This window comes from Pseudorca crassidens, chromosome 12 (assembly GCF_039906515.1).
Source record: "Pseudorca crassidens isolate mPseCra1 chromosome 12, mPseCra1.hap1, whole genome shotgun sequence".
Taxonomy (NCBI): domain Eukaryota; kingdom Metazoa; phylum Chordata; class Mammalia; order Artiodactyla; family Delphinidae; genus Pseudorca; species Pseudorca crassidens.
Window position 1 is genome coordinate 52994949 of NC_090307.1, and position 12951 is coordinate 53007899.

The window sequence follows — 12951 nt, forward strand, 5'->3', positions numbered from 1 at the left end:
TATATGGGTGACTATTTACACAACCTGAGTGGAGAAGGATCTCCTAAGAGGAATCACAAGGAAAGAAAGTTAAAGGATAATGCTGAGAGGTTTTACTCCATATAAAGACAAGATGTACGTGTCACTGCCTTCCAATGACCAGCAGTCAAGGGCAGGATGGTGTCAGTGAGACACTGGGAAGATACTTTGACATTGGGAGTGAGTGTGTGTGTGTGTGTGTGTGCGCGCGCACACGTGCACACATTTATGCGAGTGCGTGTTTTCTTTTTTCAACAGTGATTATATATTATTGTGTAATAAAAAATAGTAATGTTATTTTTTATAACAAATGTCTAGGGACTCAACTTTCAAAGTATTTTCCCCCTAACTAACCTCAAAAGCAAGCAAAAACTAAAGTTGATATGTCTCGCAGTAAATAATGCCCTTTCACATACATTGTGATGCCATTTTTCAAAATAACTCAAAAATTAAATGACTTCACTTTTATCTCAACACTTGGTTAATGAGTTTATTGGAACTATGAGTGGTGTGGTGACTTGTCCAACGTCACACAGCAAATGAGAAGCAGAACTGTGAACCATCCTCAGATATCTAGGGATATCTAGATATCTGTACACTGTGTATGTGCTACATCATATTTTCTTTAACCCTTCATCTTTTGATAAACATTTAGGTGGTTTTCATATCTTAGCTATTGTGAATAATGTTGCAGTGAACATGGGCGTGCAGATATCTCTTCAAGATCCAGATTTCAGTTCCTTTGGAAATATACCCAGAAGTGGGTTTGCTGGATCAAATGGTAATTCTATTATTAATTTTTTGAGAAATCCCCATACTGTTTTCTGTAGTGGCTGCACCATTTTACATCCCCATCAACAGTGTAAAAGGGTTCCCTTTCCTCTGCATCCTTGCCAACACTTGTCCTTTTTTTTTTCCTTTTTTTTTTTAACATCTTTATTGGAGTATAATTGCTTTACAATGGTGTGTTAGTTTCTGCTTTATAACAAAGTGAATCAGTTATACATATACACATGTTCCCATATCTCTTCCCTCCTGCATCTCCCTCCCTCCCACCCTCCCTATCCCACCCCTCTAGGCGGTCACAAACCACCGAGCTGATCTCCCTGCGCTATGCGGCTGCTTCCCACTAGCTATCCACTTTACGCTTGGTAGTGTATATATGTCCATGCCAATCTCACCTCGTCACAGCCTACCCCTCCCCCTCCCCATATCCTCAAGTCCATGCTCTAGTAAGTCTGTGTCTTTATTCCCGTCTTACCCAGCCCTTTTTTAAATAATAGCCATTTGAACAGGTGTGAAGTGATATCTCATTATGGTTTTCACTATGGAGCAAAAGGGAACTTTCGGAGGTGATGAATAAGTGTATGGCATTGATTGTGAAAATGGTTTCATGGGTGTATACTTATCTCCATACACACCAAGTTGTATGTATGAAATATCTACAGCTTTTTGTATGGCAGACCTCAATAAAGTAGTTTTAAGACAAATAAATAATTTAAAGGAATAGGTAATTTAAATTCTTGCATGGAAAATTGTGGATTTCCCTAAGAAGTTATAAAGTCTGAAGCCATAACTCTTTATGCTAAAATACCTGTTTACCTTGTATTACTAATCAAAACACTTAAAATCGCTCAGTCTACGACATCTGCTGTCGTATTTTCTCCAAGAACAAATAGGTGGGACTTAGTTTCACATCTATTGCTTGGTTTTTCCAAATGAAAGAAACACAAGGTTTCACGAGCTACACAAGGACAAAGATCTTGTCAGTTTTAAATTACGGTTCTATCCTGAGTCTGCAGCATGGTAGGCACTCACAAAATAAAAATGAATGGATGAATGAAGGAAGATTTGGTTCCAAAGGAAGCAGGCCTCCTGTTCTTAGGAAACAGAAAAATGCTTGCAATTTTATTTGGCACAATTTGCAGGAAGGGACCTTCTTTATATTATAGTGATTGAAAGTGGAAAGTTGCCTAACTGTTAAGTTGCAGTGGATTATTAAATACATTATAGTCTAGACATGCTCTAGAGACAATTAAAATAACATTACAGAAGTCAACCTAACAATATATCACTTGGATGTTTTCAGTTTCAAGTAACATAAAACACTGACTGAAACTGACTTTAAAATGAGGGCTTTTATTTTCACGCACATCAGGAAGTCCAGAGGTAGGGAGTGTTTCAGGTCAGTTGATTCCCCGCCTTGATAATGTCATCAAGGACCAGGTTCTTTCCATCACTCTGCTCTGCCATCTTCAGTGGCTCAGTGAAAACCTTCACTTTTTCAGAATGGCTGCAAAGCTCCGGGCACCACATCCAATTACATCAATGCCCAGAGGCCCAAAGGACTGTCTCTTCAGGTCTCTTTTCTAGGATCAGGGAAAGTTTTCTCTGGAGCCCCCAGCAGATGTCCCACTATATCTCAGAAGAGAGTCACATGCTTACCCCTAAATTAATCACTGAGAAGAATAGGGTGGCTATTACTGGTGTAGAGTGATGAAGATAAACCCCCATGATCTTGAATATAGTCACCCTCATCTGACAATGCGGAGTAAGCCTCTGAGCAGAAGTGATGACTGGGTATCAGATGTATCAGTCAGGATAGGCTGGGTTACACTGCAGTAACAAACAACCGCAAAACCCAATGGTTTAAAATAGCAAAAGTCTATTTCTTTCTCATGCCACGTGTAGGTCACACCAACAAGGTCCCCTTTTCATCACGGTCTCTCGGATATCCAGGCTGATGTGGGAGTGCCATCTCAAACACTGCTGGTCCCTCTACCATAAGGAAATTAAGGGCTCTGGAAGGTTTCAAGCAATTAAACACTCTGACCTGGAAAATGTGAATCACTTCCACTCTCAACTCATTGACCAAAACTAGGCATATGGCCCCACCCATCACAAGGGGGTCAGGAGGTAGGATCCTACTTTGTACTTAGAAGGAAGGAGGAGGACCAGAAATATTTGGCAAACAGCCTCATACTAGGTAAGCAATGGGAAAATATTCATGATACTCTATAAAGTGAACAAAGCATGCAGCAAGAGAATATCCACTGTGTTATCCCAAGTATAACCCCATGGGTGTGTAATAAGCTGAAAATGATTATTATCTTAACAAATGGCAACTAAATTCCTCTTAGACAGGAGGGCTTCCCTGGTGGCGCAGTGGTTGTGAGTCCGCCTGCCGATGCAGGGGACATGGGTTTGTGCCCCGGTCCGGGAAGATCCCACATGCCGCGGAGCGGCTGGGCCCGTGGGCCATGGCCGCTGAGTCTGCACGTCCAGAACCTGTGTCCCTCTTAGACAGTGTACTGTATTTGCAGAGGAATATACTTTATTAAACATTTTGGGATGGAAGTATGAGCCTAAAATCTATCAGGGGATAAGAAAAAAGGAAATATCGAAAGTGTTCTATATTAGAACTAAGTAGGAATCTGGGAGGAGGGAGAGCAATGAAGAGGGAACTGTAGAAAGGAACCAGCAGGAAAAGTCAAGCACTGTTAAATATGGCCCATGGACTCTTAGCTATCTTAAAGCAGGCTTTCTCAACAAAGGCACTGTTGACATTTTAGACTGGATGATTCATTGTCAAGGAGGAGGGCTATCCTGAACATTGTAGGATGTCTAGCAGCATCATTGCTCTCGACACTAGTAGCACTTGTGACAACCAAGAACGTCTCCAGTCATTGCCAAATGTTCCCTGGGAGGGGGGAGGGCAAAATCACCCCCATACAATGGTTGAGAACCACAGTATTAGAGAGCTATCTAATATTGTTTTAAATGATTTGTACTGCTACAACGTAACCTCTTCTCCACTCCCCGTATGCCCCAAACCTTCAGTGGAGTCTATCAGACACACAAAGATTTTACATGAGTTGTTTCTTTTGGGACATTCAAGGAGTGGGTATGTTTACCCTGAACATGAATGGGGGCTTTGAACAAAATTTCAAAGACTTAAAGGGAAGGAGACTCTCGACTGATTGGATTGATAGATACATACATACATACATACACAATGAAAGTAGAAAGACATAGAATAAGGCACATGGAGGCTTCTCCTCCAACATCCATTCCTCTTCTCAATGTCTCCCCCACCACATACCTGACACGTTGTTTGTCTCCCTCCAGCTCTAAAGGATGCTGGTTGTTCAGGCAGGGTAATACCAGGTCTCCCGTTTTAGTGATTATCTCAGGAGTGGGCCAATCAGAGCACAGCTCAGAACTCTTGTTCAAAAGCTAAAAGAAGTGATGCTCTTTTTCCCTATGAAGATCGTTGTGAGAGCCTGTAGCCCTGGCCTTGCAGGCGTAGGGAAGCCAGGCTGAGAAAGCAGCCCATCAATATACAAGAGATGACCAAGAATAATAGAGATACTGAGCGGAGAGCTGATCAAACCAGGTACAACACCTCCCCTGCCTGCCCCTGAACTTCTCACTCATAAAAGCCCCAAAGTCCCCTTTATTGTTTAAGCAAGTTTGAACTGGGTTTTCTGTTACTTGCTACAGAAGGCCGTCTAACTGATTAACATGTGGTAAAATAGATACGATACGCTAGATGCCTCTGAATATATGCATAGACACATGCATATGCATAATTGGATAGCAAACATGCACTCATGCGCAGACACATGCATAATTTAAAGGTCTAGACAGAAAAACATCAAACATTAACAGTGACTTAGATTGTAGGAGTGCAGGCAACTTTAATTTCCCCTTTATGCTTTTCCAAATTCTCTTTAATAAACATGCATTAGTTTTGCTAGCAGAAAGAAATCATTAAGTATAATGTAGTATTTATGGGTGAAGTGACATGATTGTGGGATTTATGTTAAACTATTTCAGCAAATATAAAAGGTTGGAGGGAGATAGATGAAGCAAAATTAGTAAGATATTGATATTGATACTGAACCCAGATGGCAGAGGCTTTAAGGGTTCATTCTACTAGTCTACTTTTTTGTAATTTTTGAAAATGCACATAGTAAAATGATGAGAGAAGAAGAAAGAGAAGAAGGGAGGGAGGGAAGAGGGAGAGAGAGGGAGGAAGGGAAGAAAGGTAGTTAGTTAGTTAGCTAGCTAGCTAGTTAGTTAGCCAGCCTTACTGAGTGCCGCAGTTGTCGCTAATGGGCCTGACTGCACACATCCATTGCCTAAAGGAGATGCTAATATTTCTTCAACTGTTCGGACAGTATTAACGTTATAGTGCTTTGAATGGCAACCAGTATTTTGTGTCACTTATGCGTTCATCTTCAATTTTCTTCAGAAATAGAAATCCAGCAGTTAATTTTTCCTTAAACATGCATTTTATGCACTTCTTTTAAAAGAAGATTTTTTAATCTTCTTGCTGCTGAATTTATTATAAAATTTTAGAAAGGTGTTAACCAATAAAAATAAAGCAACATGTGTGATGTACACTGTCCAATAAGTAACAATAACACTAAGAATAGCATTCGGACTGTGACCTACTGCTTAGCATCTATTTACCGCACATTTTCCACACACAACTTACCTAACATTTGCTTCATTTCCCATGGTGGAAGCAGACAGACTGGTGGTCTACTGGCCTCTTGCATCTCATGTGCTACAGCCTGGGCCCTGGCACAGCCAGAGGGACACCAAGTGCCCAGCATAGGCAGTAGTAGCAAATACCACCCTAGACCAGGAGGATGTACTAGGTCTTCTGAGCCATGCATGGCCACCACACTTAGTTATCACTGAGTGCCCTGCATGCTGTCCTTGAAAGGGAGGTATTCATTGTGTTGCATCTAGAAAGAATAGGAAAAAAAAAAAAAAGCCAGGAGAAGAGAGCTGGATTATTTCCAGTCTTCTTACAAAATTTCTAGCATGTTCAAGAGAGAATTCCAATCACTGCTAGACGGCCTTGGAAGAAGGTCTTCTCTGGATGAAAAATTTTACCAAATACTCAGATTCATTTAAAGCAATCTATAATAAAACTGCTTCATTTAAACTTGTTAAAAATCAGGGAAATTACTAAACTAGACAGAAAGGCAAGAGGCATCCTTAGGCCAGAACACCACAGATTCCCATATTTCTTAACCAATGTTTAGCGGTGTTACAGGCATAAATGCTACTCAGATTCTTTATATCTGTGGTTGGTCTCTGAGCGCCGAATGGGTTTGTTTGTTTGTTTTTTCAACTTGTCCGTGCCCATAATTGCTTTTTAGGGACAAAATTTGCTACCCTTCTCACCCGGCCATAGCCAGGAGGAGGCAGTAACTTAGTTTTGAAAAATACAGAAAGAACCTACTGAACCTTAAACTTTTAATTACAGTAAGTCCCCTACATATGAACCTTCAAGTTGTGAACTTTCAAAGGTGTGAACATGCGTTCGCATGTCCAATCACGTAAGTTAATTCACGTGTCTGGCGTACATTGTCACGTGCATGCACCCTCTACAAGTGGTTGTGATTTTGTGTACTGTACTGTACAGTACTGTATAGAGTACGGTAGTACAGTATCTTTATTTCAAGCCCAGGATGTCCGGAAGCAAGCGTAAAAGCAGGGGTATGTAGCCGATTGTGTTAGTTGGGTACCTAGACTAACTTTGTTGGACTTACTTATGAACAAATTAGATTTAGGTACGTGCTCTCAGAACAGATCTCGTTCGTATGTAGGGGACTTACTGTATAGCTCTATACATTCTCCTATTTTTAATGTTTACATTTATTTTATGATTGTAAGTATTTTTTTGAATTCTGTTTTTTAAATTTATTATTTGATGTATTCATTTCAACACATTGGCATAACTCACAGAATACCATCATGTTCACATTTCTCTAAAGCAGTGTGCTTTTAAAAGTCTGCAAACACATGATCCTTTCAATTTTGTATGTGGGTTTGGAAGCCAGTTTTGCTCTTTCCAGGTTGCTTACAGAGCTATTCATAAGCTTTGTGAAATAAACATTCTTGTCGCTATCTCAGTGGCTTCTTATAGATTCAATCTCTTACAGATTGTGAAGCAATTCTAATGTACAAAACATATTCTTGACAGGCCTTAAGACCCACACACTTATTACGGTAGTGAGTAACTGCAATATTTATAAAGCCACATTACAATATGTCACTGTGACTTATAATGGTTTGGATACTTGGTATCCTATGCTAGATACAGACTTTCATAATATACCTTGCTCTTATAAGTTCTACATGGCATTGATATATCTAGCTTTATTGATATCTATTCACCCATATATAATTAAAGTGAATTGAAATCATTGACATTGATAACCAATATTTTATGATAAGCCTAGAGATAGCTGGATATATTCTGGATATCACAAAACTGAATGTGATCATTACAGTATAAGTGTTAACACTTCTGCTTTTCAAGACACACTAATCCTATATTGGATAAAAAATGCTTTAGACCAAGAAGCACGTAGAACTAGGATTCCATGTTTCCTAAACTTTCATGAAATAATATATTTCCAAAACTCTTAATTCTCCACTACACACCTATTATTGAACATGCTAAAGTCATTGTGGCTTACTTTCTATTTTCCACTCGGTTACAGCATAAATCAAATTGATTTGGTGTGGCCTAGTGGTAGCACATGATAAGGTACCAGAAGAAGTGTTTTAGGAAAAGCAAAAGAGACATGAAGAGGTGACAGTTTTTCTTTTAAATCCATATGCAATAATAAAGATATCAATGCTACCTATGGATATTACAGAAGGTTTTTAAAGGTTTTTTATAAAATTCATGTCTTAGTCCTCTAAACATATTCCATTAATGAACAGCTGTTTAAGTTTAATCAAAATAAATCCTTACTGTAATTTAATACATTGGTTCCTCCAAATCAGCATGTTGTAGGCTTCATTTAGGTGTTTTTAAAAGATCAATTACATGGATACTGGAGAAGAGATATGATTTGTGGGCAGTTCCCGTGAAACTGAAGAATTGACTGCAAACTCGATAAGAACCAGCCTATGAAATGTGGATGGCAAATGCGGAGTCTGACCATGAGAGATACTCTTGCTGTGCTATGCACTGGTGCCAGACACGTGAGGGCCCCAGGCTGAGGCCCAGGCCCACACTAGAGCCAAACACAGGGGCCAACCAAAGGAGGTGGGAGAACTGGGCAAAGAAACGGAGTGCGTTTTAACCTTGAAGATAAAAAATTGTGGGGAGATTTGAGAGCAATCTTTGAATATTTGATGCGTGCCTGTGGCAGGTTCTGTTCTATGACCTTCCCACCATCCATTCTCGCCACCCTACCCCCTTCCTCCCTGCTAACCAATCAGATCTGCTTAGGATGCCTCAGAGACCCCTCAGTCTCAGGAAGAGGAAGCCCCACCCATGCCCTGGGATAGAATCATGATGGGTCTAAACCAGCCATAGTAATAATTCCCCATGGCCAGTGACCAGTCTAGGGGTAACCACGTACCCAATTCTGGCTAAGGAGAAAGGTGAATCAGGCTTTCAGGCTTTCTTCATCCTTTAAGAAGGAAAGAGTTGACTGGCCTGCCTTTCACTTCCTTCTTTTTTTCCTACTGGAGAACACAGCGGAAATCACACTAAGTATGGCAGTGTAGAAAGATAGAAAGCACCTGTATCCTTGAGAGCTCCAACAGCTGGACTGTCTACCTGCAGATATTTTGCTTTGTGAGAAAGCCAAGCTCCTATGTGTTTAATCACAGTAGTTAGGTATTCTGTTCATTGTAGCCAAACACACTCCTAGCCGATATGTCATGGAAGAAAAATATATTTCATCCTCACATTCTAGAAGGCAAAACTAAAACCACAGAGTGTGAGTTACAAAATGGAAGATTTGGGATCAGTATCGTAAATCGTTTTCTGGCAAATAGAATTGCTGGAACACGAGGTTGCCCCTGGAATCAATGATTCTGCATCACAAACACAGTCAAGCAGCAGGTGGCTGACTGCCCAAGAAGGAATATCTGCATAGTTGGGAGGTTCCAAGGTCCCTTTGAACTCTAATACTTTGGCTTTAGAGTTGAAAAAGACACTATTGATATTTGCTAGTCATGTATGAGAAAACTGGCTTTAAAAGAGTGACAAATTACCAATTATTTTTCTAGATTGCTCAGGATTAAGAACAATGCCTTCCTGATTATCAGATCTCTTGATATTTGAAAATATACAGATTCTGTTCCAAGGTTCTTTCATCTTGGCATTTGTGTTGAACCAGTCAAATAACATCCCATGATTTGTTGCAGTGGGTTGTTTTTAAATTAAAGACCAACTGTTTGAACAAGACTGTTCTGGTCGAATTCCCATTGTGAGGATACTGCCTCTACTCTGAATGAGTCACCTCAGTCCTGACTGCTGAATGCCAAACGGGCTCGTCTTCTGTTATGCCACCTTCTCACCAGCCCCAGATAAACTGTACATTACTGCACTGTGCTCTGAAGAGTCTATTCACTTCTTCCTTTAATCATGCTCCAGGATGCTCTGTGAGCAACTACTTCCATATATTATAACCCAGGCTGTGCACATGGTCAACAGGGCAGAGGCAACATTTCAATGCCACATTCTGGTTACTTTCTGGAAATTCATTGTGGATTACTTTAATGTTAAGTTTGACACTGAGAAACTCATTCATGAACTTGTAATTTTGAGTGCTTGTCTACACTTGGGTCTCACAATGTTTATTGAGCAACAGCTATGAAAATGGTGGTTCTTTGCAGAAACTCAAAAACAACGAAAATAGAAAGCATGGTAGAATAAGGGAGATGAGAGAAGTAACAGCAATGATGTCTTTTATTTGTTTGCAACACTTTTCATTTTGTATGTCAGGACAGACTTTATTATTCCCATTTTATAGATGAGGAAGTTGAGGCTCAAAAACTTACAAATAATTAACTACAAACAGACCAAATGAGACAGTGCCCTTTAGAGGTACAGGCCCACTACTTCTTATCTGAAACCTCGGGCCCAACTTGCATGTAGGAATTTTTCAGACTCTAGACAGATAATGGAGTTCATGTATCATTTATTAACTAACACCCACAACAGAGTCTGGGCATCCCTCTGTCATCACACACATTAACATGTTTCTGCAGCAAAAATGTATGAATATTCATATTAGTGAGATAACAACTATAAAAGGCTTCAGATCAGTTAGGTCAGGTTCTGCAGCCAAGTAACTTACATAAAATTTTTCCATTTTCGGAGCTGAAGTTTGGATTTCAGAAGCTCAGAGAGGGATCCATGGGCCTGTTCCAGCAGCAGAGAGCTAGTCCACTGGGGATGGAGAATTGGATCGTGGGAGAGTTAACGAGGGAAATGACATCTTAGCCAGACCTGGAAGAACCATCAGCGTTTCAAACACTGAAGACGTAATGAATATACATCTTCTATAAACGGAATCAACAAGCACTAAACGGGAGAGGTGGTGCAGGAAAGGCACTTCGGGTCGTCACACGCTGGCTCTAGGTGATATATGTACAGCCTCGAAAGGCCCTGCAGCCCCCTAGGGTGACCAACCTTCTGGGTCAGCCCAGGCTTCTCCTGCCTTTAACACCGAAAGTCCTGTGTCCCAGGAAGCCTCCAAACCCCGGATGCACAGGGATGGTTGATGGGCCAATAGCCCCATGATGCATTTTCTCTGTTGATGAGGGTCCCAGTCAGCAGGACTCAGAGCTGCCGTTTGGATTTGTGCTGTCCATGTGAGCCCTCGGCTGTGCTGGGCTTCCCAGCTCAGGCCTTTTCTGAGTGGGTCCCAGGCCCAGGCCGTGGAGCCCCAGAACAGCCAAACCCAGAGCCTACCAACAAGCATATAAGGATTTTAAATGTAGAATGTGGAAATACAGCATTTTTTTCTTTTTTAAAAAATAATTTTTATTGGAGTATAGTTGATTTGCAATGTTGTGTTACTTTCAGGTGTACAGCAAAGTGAATTAGTTATACATATACATTTATCCACTCTTTTGTAGATTCTTTTCCCATATAGGCCATTACAGAGTGCTGAGTAGAGTTTCCTGCACTATACAGCAGGTTCTTATTAGTTATCTATTTTATATACAGTAGTGTGTAACAGTCAAACCCAAGAAATACAGCATTTTAAGTCACTTTTTTTCTGTATAATTAACTCATTCTTGGTAAGGAGACACTTCGTTTGAGTAACACCTAGATGGATTATTGAGGGAAACTTTTGTTGCTGGTTGTTAGTCAAAAGTGGCAAGGAAGGCCGGCAAATCCACACCAACAAAAGCAAACTTCAGTCGAAAACCTGAATGTTTGGGAATATCCAGATGTTTAGTGTCCTGTGGTCTCGGCCTCAACGTTGATCGTTTGGAATTAAGCGGAGGGGATGAGGCAATGCTCTTAGAGCATTTCACACACAAAAATGTAAAGCTGGACTTAATATAGCAAAATGATAAAAGCCGAATCCAGATAACACTTTCTCCAGAAGAAGCAAACATGCCCGAACAACTTGGCTAACACCTATGTTTAGTCATAAGGATGATACTAATTACCACCAAGTGGTTTTGGCCTTTTATTAATAGGATATCATGGTGTTTCCTGTCTCTAGTTTCCCAGAGGATGGACTAAGAACTGTCACTACATTCTACACACACCCGCCTGAAGCCGGCACGGGGCCGCCTCCCAGGGGCTCCAGCGTGGACGTGACAGAACTCCGCCAAACTCCTCCCCGATCCTACACGGCCTCACAGAGAGCGTTGATGGGAGCTGTTCTGATTCCAGCGGTGACCAAGCTGTACATACCCTTTAAGTGACACAACCATTATTTACAAATGAGGGTGTGTCTGCTTTAAGACATTTCTGTAATTTTCAGAAATAATCATAACCACAACCTTGGGCAACACAAAGGAGAAAAGCTGAAAGAAGATGCAATATACACTAACAAAGCAGGCTTTACAAACTCTCATGTGTTTGGCACCATTTAATCTTCAAGAAGAGAATTGGTGACACTGAGTTAATTAAATGAGGAAGGGAGGAAAGTAAGAAAGACCTCATATATTGCAAAATATCTAAGCATTCATAATAACTGCAATAAAAAAATAAAACTGACAACATCTAAATAATATCCATGGAACTCTTTACCAACTTCGAGAAAAGAACATCCCCCGGCCCCGCCCCCGACACTGATAAATAGTAAGTCAAAGGATCGCTTATCATCTTGTCCATTCATTCATTCATTTATTCATATATTCATTTAACAAATATTTATTCAGAGCCTAATGTGTGTCAGACGCCAGGGTAGAGTGTTGAAAATACAAAATGTTCACACTCTAACAGGAGAGATGATCTAATAAAGATAATCATGGAATCTACTGGTGAGTGATGTAACTTAATAACACTATTTCCCATTTGGAGATAACTTTATAGTTTACAGGATTCTTTCACATCTTTTTGTATCTTTCTGCTTCATTACACTTAAGGCATGTCTCTCATAAACAGAATATGGTTGGGCATATTCTTCAATACAATCTGAGATTGTCTTTTAACTGAAGAATTTGTTTACTGATACTATAACTTATTTCTAACATCTTATTTTGTGTTTTCTATGACCACATTTCCTGTATCTTTTTCTCCAAGTTCCTGTCTTGTATGGGATTAAGCTTTATTTATTCTTTTTTGTTTTCCTTTTACTGATGTGAATTTATAAATTGTACTTCTATTATTTTACTAAGTTACTACTAAAAAGTTTTAACATGAGCACATAATAAAATCAAAAGTCACCAATGGCTGTATCCTCCTTCCAAACAAAGCAAGAGACACGCACCCCTCCTGCCGCCATATTCTTATCTGCTGTCTTAATCCGACTTTATTTTTAACCCTCTCCCGTTAGTCAGTACTATTGCTACTGGCTAGAGGTTGTTGTTCTTTTCACATCAATGCTTATTTATTTGACAAATATGTTTACTAATGTCTTTGTTCTCCATTGGTTTCAATTTCCTTCTTACTGAAATACAGGCTACCCTGAAAAG

At 40.1% G+C, this 12951-nt stretch overlaps 1 long non-coding RNA gene across 6 annotated transcripts in view; it reads left to right on the plus strand.

Annotated features, from left to right (window-relative positions):
* The window catches only part of LOC137203415 (uncharacterized), a 685692-nt gene that overhangs the window by 630460 nt on the left and 42281 nt on the right, over window positions 1–12951 (plus strand). For 5 of the 6 annotated variants that reach the window (XR_010933093.1, XR_010933087.1, XR_010933092.1 and 2 more), the window contains one exon: window positions 11532–12553. The exons of the other annotated variant lie outside the window; for it this stretch is intronic. This is a non-coding gene — a long non-coding RNA (uncharacterized lncRNA). Of the gene's footprint in view, window positions 1–11531; window positions 12554–12951 lie in introns of those variants that run through there. 6 annotated transcript variants of the gene reach the window in all.